The following is an 11,571-nucleotide window of genomic DNA, read 5'->3' on the forward strand; positions in this document are numbered from 1 at the left end:
CTCTAGCTTTTAGCTCAGTGCGGATGTTGCCTGTAATCCATGGCTTCTGGTTGGGGTGTGTACGTACGGTCACTGTGGGGACGACGTCATCGATGGACTTATTGATGAAGCCAATGACTGATGTAGTGTACTCCTCAATGCGATCAGAGGAGTCCCGGAACATATTCCAGTCTATGCTAGCAAAACAGTCCTGTAGCTTAGCATCTGCTTCATCTGACCACTTTTTTATTGATCTAGTCACTGGTGCTTCCTGCTTTAATGTTTGCTTGTAAGCAGGAATCAGGAGGATTAAATTATGGTCAGATTTGCCAAATGGAGGGCGAGGGATATCTTTGTGTGCATCTCTGTGTGTGGAGTGAAGGTGGTCTCTGGTTGCACATTTAGCATGCTGATAGAAATTTGGTCAAATGAATTTAAGTTTTCCTGCATTAAAGTCCCCGGCTACTAGGAGCGCTGCCTCTGGGTGAGTGTTTTCTTGTTTGCTTATGGCGGAATATATCTCATTCAATGCTATCATAGTGCCAACCTCTGACTGTGGTGGTATGTAAACACCTACAAAGAATACAGATGAAAACTCTCTAGGTAGATAGTGTGGTCTACAGCTTATCATGAGATACTCTACCTCAGGCGAGTAATAGATTGAGACTTCCTTGGATATCGTGCACCAGCTGTTATTTACAAAAATACATAGCCCGCTGCCCCTTGTCTTACCAAACGCTGCTGTTCTATGCTGCCGGTACAGCGTATAACAAGCCAGCTGTATGTTGATAGTGTCGTCGTTCAGCCATGACTCTGTGAAGCATAAAATATTACAGTTTTGAATGTCCCATTGGTAGTTTAATCTTCCGCATAGGTCATCAATTTTATTCTCCAAAGATTTTACGTTTGCTAGCAGAATGGAAGGAATTGGGAGTTTATTCGATCGCCTACGAATTCTCAGAAGGCAGCCCGCCCTCTGTCCCCTTTTTCTCCATCTCCCTGTCACGCAAATCATGGGGATCTGGACCTGTTCCAGAGAACGCAGTATATCGTTCGTGTCGGCTCGTCAGAGTTGTGAAAGGAAAAAAATCTCAATCCTGATGTCCAGAAGTTTTTTTCAGTCAAAAGAGACGGTAGCGGCAATATTATGTGCAAAATAAGTAACAAAATAAGTTACAAACGATGCAAATAAACAAACAAAAAAACACAATCGGTTGGGGACACGTAAAACGTCTGCCTTCTTCTCCGGCGCCAATCACACACCAGATCTAGTCTTAACTATGTTAGCTGTCAGTATTCAGTGCTCATGACTTGGCCCAAGTTGAGACATTCCTGCCACCTTGGCTATTCCTGCATCATCTAATGAGTTATTACACTGATCTGTGTTACACTGTGACTGTTAAATCCAATATTAACCTGGTGGAAAACACAGACACACACATGCTTTTGACTTTGATTAATTGATTTTGGATATAATACTCCTAGTCCAACAAGAGGAAGCCAGGTGATATCACATATATGTATAAAACATCATTGTCTCCGGCATCAGGAGCCTGCTGGAAATAGGGTTTGATTGTATGCTTAAGCAGCAATGTTGCTGTTCCGTTGCGCTCCATAGACTTAATCATGTGCATTCCACACCTGTATACATTCAAGGGAACCTCTATGTCTAGTAGTCCAACGCCACAAACAACAGGTTACAGTAATATCAACCACTAATAGAGAACAAGAGTTTTCAATTAGTCAAAACATTTCCATTAAGCACAATTTGTCAAACCCCAATGGAGGAATCACATCTGTTCTGGTGGGTACACTCAAAAGCCAGGTGAGGTGAGAGATCAGCAGTAGTGAGAAGTAACGTTGTGGTCAGGGATCCAGCACACTGTCCCAGGAGGAACAGCTCAGTAATATCCAGTGAGTCAGACAGGCTCTGTGGAGGGGCAGCTCACATCACAGTACTCCTCCTAAGAACTCAAACCGCCTTATTAAATCATAGTGCCTATTTAGTCGCTACACTGAAGGAACAATTTAAAGCTCTCGGGACATAATGCAAAGGATTGACTATAGTGCTCATCGGCATACTGCAACTTGCAGCATCTCTTCATGCGTCTGATTTGATTCTGTGAAAGGCATTGATCCCTATCCTTGTAATGAAAAACGTGCTCTAACATTTAAAGACCAGAAAACAAAAAGTGCAGTTCTAGCACGCGAGTACACGTCAGGTTTAATTCTGATCTGTTTCAGATAAACAACTAGAGAGAAGCTCAGAACAGCCACATCTGGATTCTGTACAAATGTATTAACTATACAAACTGTACAGAATGCTAATGACAGCATTTTATACTGAACAAAAATATAAGCACAGTATGCAACAATTCCAAAGATTTTACTGAGTTACAGTTCATATCCCTAATCTATGGATTTCACATGACTGGAAATACAGATATGCATCTGTTGGTTACAGAAACCTTTAAAAAATGGGCCTCACAATGGTGCACCTGTGTAATGATCATGCTGTTTAATCAGCTTCCTGATATGCCACACTTGTCAGGTGGATGGGTTATCTTGGCAAAAGAGAAATGCTCACTAACAGGGATGTAAACAAATTTGTGCACCACATTTTAGAGAAATGCATGTGAAAAATGTCTGGGATCATTTATTTCAGCTCATGAAATATGGGACCAACGATACGTGTTGCATTTATATTTTTGTTCAGTATATATGGAAGGAAAAAAAATACACGAAATGGACAAGAACTAGCTTGGCCTGTGGTTAATAGAATGCCTGATATCTTAATTATTTGTAGCTGTTGTACATGGTCACAGAAAGGAATAACAAATAAAGTAAACCAAACAAAACACTTAAATAACAAATGCACATGCTCCTCTTGTTCTTCTAATTTTCACAGTGGTGTGGATAATGGGGTAACAAGGGTGTAGGGGTGAGGAAGGAGTCCCTGTTCACGCAAGTTCTATGAAGCGTGCAAAGATGGCCTTGAGCACGGTGTCCTTGTAGGTGTCCGATGCGTGGAGTTCGTAGTTGCTTCCCTTGATGCCCAGGCGTGTGCCCTTGGTCCGTAATGATGCCTGTGGGGAGAGGGCAAGAAGATGCCTATTAAAATAGACAGATTGGGATCAGGCCCCCCTCAAGTACACCTGCTAATTGGCCACACATATACAAACTCAACACACCTTCACACACCAACCCCGTCTGCCAGGAAACAGCCCAGGGACATGAAACTTCAAGCCATCTTTGCAGGTGAAAAGGCCTCTATAGTTTCTAGTTTTGTCTGACAGTGATGCACGGTTGGTTGCGGCCCTGGCCCTTACCTTCTTGCCAACTCATTGCCTGCAGCATCTTGTTCCCAATGTTGTCATTAGTCAGACCGTCTTTGGTGGGCTGCTCATAGTTCCTATGTGTCAGGTGGTTGAGAGAGATGGGAATTAATCAAATTATATTAATCAAATGTAATTCATTTGTTAGTTCTGTTAACTTGAATTGATCAAGGCTATAGTTGGACAATAACATATGTTAGGGGAATATGAGACCCCCTGCTTTTGAGATAGGGGGGAACAGGAGGCTGATAGAATTTCTTCTTCTTGGGCGCTGGTGGTTCAGGAACACCATTCTTATCACTTCTTTCAGCTGCTCTGTCTCTGTATTTCAGCAACACAGAGAATCACAGAATAATATCAACATGATACAACTCAGAGGTGTCATTGAATATCTCAACATTCTAAAAGTCTCCCTGTGAATGGTAGAAATCTTCAAAGAGTAGAGCCTACCTCTATATATTTTCTCTCCAACTCCTCCAGCTCGGCTTCCAATAGTTTGGATCGTCTGTGAATGTCCAAGTTTTGCTAAAACGATTAACAGAATAAAAAGGTTAATTCCCCCCGGGAACTATGCAATTCACACATTTAAAAGGCACGACTAGTCTTGGCATGAAAGTGCAACAGAATGTATGTTCTCACCTTGTTTATGCTAAAGGACAATTGCACATCCTGAGCAGATGGCAGCGCTAAAAATAACCCAAAATATTTCCACCCAGACTCATAGAGATTAAAGTGTCATCCTGCTGCTTGCCATCCTGCAGGTCTGAAGCTGTTGGTGCCGCAGCAGGGCGTCTTCGCTAGGGAACTGCCTGAGACAGAGCAGATAGGCTGACAGACTGGAGGAAGTTGGCCTGTCTGACCGCTCATCACCTCCAACCACCTGATCTGGGTCTGTTGCCTCCTCTGGGTCACTGTCCCCACTGTAAAATGCCACCAGGCTACTCTGCAATACACACACAAACATGTTACTACTAAGTGAGAACCATGCTACAGTACACAAGCCACTGGAGAATCGAGGGCCGGGCATTCCAATAGGGCTAGATACAGTGACAAGAAATCTCAAAACAAGATGGCCTCCAAGGAGCTAAAAACACTCCTAATCCAAACTGCAAATATATTTGTTTGCATCCTAAAACGCTTCATTGTCATCTAAAGGCGTCCGCATGCTTCCCAGCCGAAACAGCTCAGAAGAGTTTGTAAATATATTATGATGACATTTTGTGACGTTTTTGGACTTCGGTTAGGAATTTTTCGGCTGTTCGGGCACACAAAAAATGTTCTGGAGGCAAGTCGAAGTTCCAAGCCGCATTCTACGCCCCTTCGTCAGTGATTGGTCAACAGTAGGGTTCTTCAATAAAGTTATTGTTGTCATTCAAGGAGAGACGACTCGTTTTCATGCACATTTTGTAATTGAGAAATACTGCACAAAACATCTTAGTTAGATGTAAGATTGCGTGACTAAGATCTCAGCAAAAACGTAAAAAATTATGACAGATTTCTTGAAATATCTTAAATTAATTCGGACTATTTTAAGGAAGTGTATACTGGCTACGGTGTTTCAAAACAGATGAACAGTACTATTGCAACTTTTTTCTCATTTTTCAAGTGAAGGTCTTTTAAGGGAGTCATGCTGACACCTTAAGCCTCATCCTTACCTTGGCTGGGGTCTCAAACCCTCCACCATGGGTTTGAGACCGCAAGGTGGGTCTCAAACCCTCAACCAGGCTTGAGGAGCAAAACACACAACAGCTAATTGACATCACTGACACACTCATCATCGTATCAAACAGGTCATCATCCTTCACTGATCCAGGAACTGCTGCACTTTGACATAAGGGTTATAATCATAAGTAACTTTTTCTCAAATAAAGTGGAGAAGCCTGTATTGCCAGCTGCAGCCTCTCTCCTGTCCTCATCCCTGTCCTGACCCCAGGCCCTGGAAGCTGCTCTTGAAGCTCTCCTCCTGCTTGTTCAGTCTATTGCCCCAATGCTCAATGTCTTTAGCTATCTGAGATGGTAGAGAACACTTATTATTACTGTAGCTCACTATAGGCACTAGTGCTTCAGTATGGGACTTCCCTCTGTCTGTAGGGGGTGTCGCTGTCTGTCTGTCTGTCTGTCTGTTACCTGCTGGGCAGACTTGCTCTTGGGCTTGTCCTTTTTCTCCTGTGATTATTTGCTTGATGAGGCTTCTGAAGAGGCCTGTTCTCAAATGGAATCTGCAGCTGTTGTGTGGTTTCTGCTGCTGCAGGGATGTAGGTCTGTGTCTCACTGTTCCAGAATAGGTACTGTTGGGTCTGGGAGTTGTAGTAGTACTACAGGGAGAAAGATATACATAATATCTGATATATTATTCATTATCCATTTTCTGATAAAGCAGAAGTGTGTTAGGGTCATAGTACAGAGCTGTCTGTGGATTGAAGTAGTACCCAGATGACTCATTGTATTGGTAAGCGGAGGTGTTAGGAACAACTAGTTTAAAACAACAACAAAAAATGTGTATTGAATCTCTGGGTATTCAATGTATTGTAAATGACGTTCAAACATAATAGGGAATTCCAATATGGATTCCCATCTTACCAGATGAGCTATCAGTGAAGTGAAAGAGGCAACTCCAGTGAGGGTTGCCAAGGTGGCTGCTGTTTTAAGTGAAGAGGTATCAACACTGGAACTGGCAGCCTGTGCTGCTGTGTCAATCTGCCTAACTATTTGGTGCATTTGTTGGTGGGAAAACACCACCACCAAATGTTCAACTTGCTGCACTCATAATTATTGTGACAACACACAGTATTTCATGTACATCATATAGACTGAGCAGCATGTTCATAACAAGCAGCATGAATATTGTGAGCCATTAAGCCCTATTTGTATGGCAGGCTGGCTGAGGTGGTGCTTTTAGACCTGTGCGGTCTGGGACACCTGCTTCAGGGCCTTTACTCTTGGTGTAGCTGCCATTAATAAGATACACACACCATGTTGAGTCCACCATATCGATCAGACAGTCTGAGTCACTAGTTGTAGTGTTAAGATGGACTGTGTAGTAGACATGGCTCTAAATGGATTCTTACCTCCTAATATTCAGTCTCCAGGAGCAAGAACAAAGACTGGACTCAATAACTAGACGTAACATAGTCAATGTAAATCCGGGACACTCGAATCAGCTATCACGTGCTATCATTCTTACATATATATATATCCATATACATACATACATATACAGACACATTCTTACATACAGTGGGGCAAAAAAGTATTTAGTCAGCCACCAATTGTGCAAGTTCTGCCACTTAAAAAGATGAGAGAGGCCTGTAATTTTCATCATAGGTGCAAATTATGGTGGAAAATAAGTATTTGGTCTCCTACAAACAAGCAAGATTTCTGGCTCTCACAGACCTGTAACTTCTTCTTTAAGAGGTTCCTCTGTCCTCCACTCGTTAGCTGTATTAATGGCACCTGTTTGAAGTTGTTATCAGTATAAAAGACACCTGTCCACAACCTCAAACAGTCACATTCCAAACTCCACTATGGCCAAGACCAAAGAGCTGACAAAGGACACCAGAAACAAAATTGTAGACCTGCACCAGGCTGGGAAGACTGAATCTGCAATAGGTAAGCAGCTTGGTTTGAAGAAATCAACTGTGGGAGCAATTATTAGAAAATGGAAGACATACAAGACCATTGATAATCTCACTCGATCTGGGGCTCCACGCAAGATCTCACCCCGTGGGGTCAAAATGATCACAAGAACGGTGAGCAAAAATCCCAGAACCACACGGGGGGACCTAGTGAATGACCTGCAGAGAGCTGGGACCAAAGTAACAAAGCCTACCATCAGCAAGGGCATTGAAGATGAAACGTGGCTGGGTCTTTCAGCATGACAATGATCCCAGACACACCGCCCGGGCAACGAAGGAGTGGCTTCTTAAGAAGCATTTCAAGGTCCTGGAGTGGCCTAGCCAGTCTCCAGATCTCAACCGCATAGAAAATCTTTGGAGGGAGTTGAAAGTCCGTTTTGCCCAGCAACAGCCCCAAAACATCACTGCTCTAGAGGAGATCTATATGGAGGAATGGGCCAAAATACCAGCAACAGTGTGTGAAAACCTTTTGAAGACTTACAGAAAACGTTTGACCTCTGTCATTGCCAACAAAGGGAATATAACAAAGTATTGAGATAAACTTTTGTTATTGACCAAATACTTATTTTCCACCATAATTTGCAAATAAATTCATTAAAAAATCCTACAATGTGATTTTCTGGATTTCTTTTTCTAATTTTGTCTGTCATAGTTGAAGTGTACCTAATTGCACAATTTATGGCTGACTAAATACTTTTTTGCCCCACTGTATACACATACATAGATACATATCCATACTTCTTTTTAGAATATACCTTTATTATTCCCCGCAAACCTACCACCCCTCCCCCAATTGGAGTAAACTAATAAACAATAACACTTACACTTCTACCTTCAGTTTATACATATTAAACACATTTTACAGACACAATCTATTTTTATAATAGTTATATTTGGTTTGTTTTTAGTCCTTCCTCTACTTCGGATGTCCATCCAGTTTGATTTCTATTTGTAACTGTGCTATTTCACAAAATCTCTGAATCTATATACCTTTTTACAGACACCTTATGTTTTACATTGGGTATCTTGTTATTAGTCCCACCCTTCAGCTCCATTCAACCCCTCCCATCTATATCTTAACACCATCCATTTTGGATTTCAATTTGCCATATATTTTTCAAACGTGCTGTGATGCTTCACAAAAGTACTGAACCTTTTTATTCTCATAGCATCTACAGATTGTAAATTAAATAAACGTTTTTGCGAAAATAATTATTATATTATTGATTGATTGGCTATGACTTTTCAAATCACCCAGTATTGCTATCTGCAGCGTTAGTTACTCAGTACTTTGTTGAAGCACCTTGGGCAGTGATTACAGCCTCGAGTCTTCTTGAGTATGGTGTTACCAGCTTGGCACACCTGTATTAGGAGAGTTTCTCCAATTTTTCTCTGCAGATCCTCTCAAGCTCTGTCAGGTTGGATGGGGAGAGTCACTGCACAGCTATTTTCAGGTCTCTCCAGGGGTCGGGTTCAAGTCCGGGCTCTGGCTGAGCCACTCGAGGACATTCCGAGACTTGTCCCAAAGCCACTCCTGCGTTGTCTTGGCTGTGTGCTTTGTGTCATTATCCTGTTGGAAGGTGAACCTTTGCTCCAGTCTGAAGTCCTGAGCGCTCTGGGGCAGGTTTTCATCAAGGATCTCTGTACTTTGCTCCGTTCATCTTTCCCTCGATCCTGACTAGTCTCTCAGTCCCTGCCGCTGAAAAACATGCCCACAGCATGATGCTGCCACAACCATGCTTCACAGTAGGGATGGTGCCAGGTTTCCTCTAGACGTGACGCTTGGCATTCAGGCCAAAGAGTTCAATCTTGGTTTCATCAGACCAGAGAATCTTGTTTCTCATGGTCTGAGTCCTTTAGGTGCCTTTTAGCAAACTCCAAGTGGGCTGTCATGTGCCTTTTACTGAGGAGTGGCTTCCGTCTGGCCACTACCATAAAGGTCTGATTGGTGTAGTGCTGCAGAGATAGTTGTCCTTCTGGAGGGATCTCCCATCTCCACAGAGAAACTCTGGAGCTCTGTCAGAGTGACCATTCGGGTCTTGGTCACCTCCTTGACCAAGGCCCTTCTCCCCCGATTGCTCTGTTTGTCCGGGCGGCCAGCTCTAGGAAGAGTCTTGGTGGTTACAAACTTCTTCCATTTAAGAATGATTGAGGCCACTGTGTTCTTGGAGACCTTCAATGCTGCAGGAATGTTTTGGTAACCTTCCCCAGAGCTCTACTGACAATTCCTTCGACATCATGGCTTGTTTTTTGTTCTGACATGCACTGTCAACTGTGGCATCTTATATAGATAGACAGGTGTGTGCCTTTCCAAATCATGTCCAATACATTTAATTTACCACAGGTGGACTCCAGTCAAGTTGTAGAAACATCTCAAGGATGATCAGTGGAAACAGGATACACCTGAGCTCAATTTCAAGTCCCATAGCAAAGGGTTTGAATAATAATTATTTTTAATATATTTCTAAAAACCTGTTTTCGTTTTGTCATCATGGGGTATGTGTGTGTAGATTGATGAGGGGTGAAAAAAACTATTTAACCAATTTTAGAATAAGGCTGTAACGTAACAGAATCTGGAAGAAGGAAGCGGTCTGAATACTTTCCGAATGCACCGTATATAGGACCCTCAGCTCTCAGCAAATGGTCACTTATACAGCAAATATATCAAAGGTCAGTCTCTGAAGTCATTTCTTTGTTATTTTGGGCTCTGATCTCCAAGACAAAATCTAGACTTGACGATTGTTAAAGCAACCTGATTGGTCTCTATCCATCAGGTAGCATCTTGCAAGTGAATAAACTCCACGAAGGCGAAACCTCTGCTTATACCTAGAGACAGCATTCAAATATAGATGGGAGTTGTGTTAGTCAGAGTGCTTTGGCATAACATTCAAACTCTGTCACAGTCTGCTTCACAACTCATTACAAGTGAAACAGTGGGATATTTATTTTGAAGAGGGTAGATGACAGTGCTTGGACCACACTTGAATTATTGCCACTCAAGATAAAATGTGATGTAAAATGTTTTAACAAACAGGGACAAGTTCACACCATCACCTGGTCTTACAATCTCATCTAACATCCATAAATAAAAACAATCCACAAAACAAAAGACCCACTAGTTTAGGTGTGATGAAGATTCCTTTGATATGGCAAATATGATTGATATCGTAGACATGGTGGCGTGTGTAGGGTGGTGGTGCGTTTGGAGCTGAATGAATCGGAGACTCCAGACAACAACTCCACATGTCCTCTTCTTCATCAGCCGGATATCCACAGGCTGGGATCCCTGCAGCTGCTCAAGAGCAGCTCAGATCTGAAACACAGGAGAGGGACTTTCAGTGGGCCATAGTTCACCATATTCAAGAGAGGTCACAGTCCACAATGTATGTTTCTTATTTTACACATCAATACAGCATACGGCAGCTCTTTGAAGCATGTATTATGAGTAGTTAAATCAACGTGTGGTTAGGAATATAGATGACCTACATCTTCCTCTTTGATCTGGAGGGACAGGCCTCTGAGCATGATGGCCTTGCTTTCCTCCTCCCCTGCTCCATCTTGTTATCAAATCAAAATCAAATCAAATTTATTTGTCACATACACATGGTTAGCAGATGTTAATGCGAGTGTAGCGAAATGCTTGTGCTTCTAGTTCCGACAATGCAGTAATAACCAACGGGTAATCTATCTAACCTAACAATTCCACAACTACTACCATATACACAAGTGTAAAGGGATAAAGAATATGCACATAAAGATATATGAATGAGTGATGGTACAGAACGGCATAGACAAGATGCAGTAGATGGTATAAAGTACAGTATATACATATGAGATGAGTATTGTGGGGTATGTAAACATTATATTAAGTGGCATTGTATAAAGTGGCTAGTGATACATTTTTTACACCAATTTCCATTATTAAAGTGGCTGGAGTTGAGTCAGTATGTTAGCAGCAGCCACTCAATGTTAGTGGTGGCTGTTTAACAGTCTGATGGCCTTGAGATAGAAGCTGTTTTTCAGTCTCTCGGTCCCAGCTTTGATGCACCTGTACTGACCTCGCCTTCTGGATGATAGCAGGGGGAACAGGCAGTGGCTCGGGTGGTTGTTGTCCTTGATGATCTTTATGGCCTTCCTGTAACATCGGGTGGTGTAGGTGTCCTGGAGGGCAGGTAGTTTGCCCCCGGTGATGCGTTGTGCAGACCTCACTACCCTCTGGAGAGCCTTACGGTTGTTGGCGGAGCAGTTGCCGTACCAGGCGGTGATATAGCCAAACAGGATGCTCTCGATTGTGCATCTGTAGAAGTTTGTGAGTGCTTTTGGAGACAAGTCGAATTTCTTAAGCCTCCTGAGGTTGAAGAGGCACTGCTGCGCATTCTTCACAACGCTGTCTGTGTGTGTGGACCAATTCAGTTTGTCTGTGATGTGTATGCCGAGGAACTTAAAACTTGCTACCCTCTCCACTACTGTTCCATCGATGTGGATAGGGGGGTGTTCCCTCTGCTGTTTCCTGAAGTCCACAATCATCTCCTTAGTTTTGTTGACGTTGAGTGTGAGGTTATTTTCCTGACACCACACTCCGAGGGCCCTCACCTCCTCCATGTAGGCCGTCTCGTTGTTGT

The 11,571-nt window shown here is 42.7% G+C and overlaps 2 long non-coding RNA genes across 2 annotated transcripts; both read right to left on the minus strand.

Annotated features, from left to right (window-relative positions):
- Positions 1-2,631: 2,631 nt before the first annotated feature.
- Positions 2,632-4,775, minus strand: LOC118965385. Its single transcript, XR_005052712.1, has 3 exons — positions 3,765-4,775; positions 3,309-3,635; positions 2,632-3,065 (listed from the first exon to the last, which is right to left on the minus strand). It is a non-coding gene; the product is annotated as an uncharacterized LOC118965385 (long non-coding RNA).
- A 78-nt stretch (positions 4,776-4,853) lies between these two features.
- Positions 4,854-10,579, minus strand: LOC110528156. The gene is made up of 3 exons (XR_002474204.2): positions 10,436-10,579; positions 10,066-10,262; positions 4,854-5,629 (listed from the first exon to the last, which is right to left on the minus strand). It is a non-coding gene; the product is annotated as an uncharacterized LOC110528156 (long non-coding RNA).
- Positions 10,580-11,571: the final 992 nt, after the last annotated feature.

This window comes from Oncorhynchus mykiss, chromosome 7 (genome assembly GCF_013265735.2).
Source record: "Oncorhynchus mykiss isolate Arlee chromosome 7, USDA_OmykA_1.1, whole genome shotgun sequence".
Taxonomy (NCBI): Eukaryota; Metazoa; Chordata; class Actinopteri; order Salmoniformes; family Salmonidae; genus Oncorhynchus; species Oncorhynchus mykiss.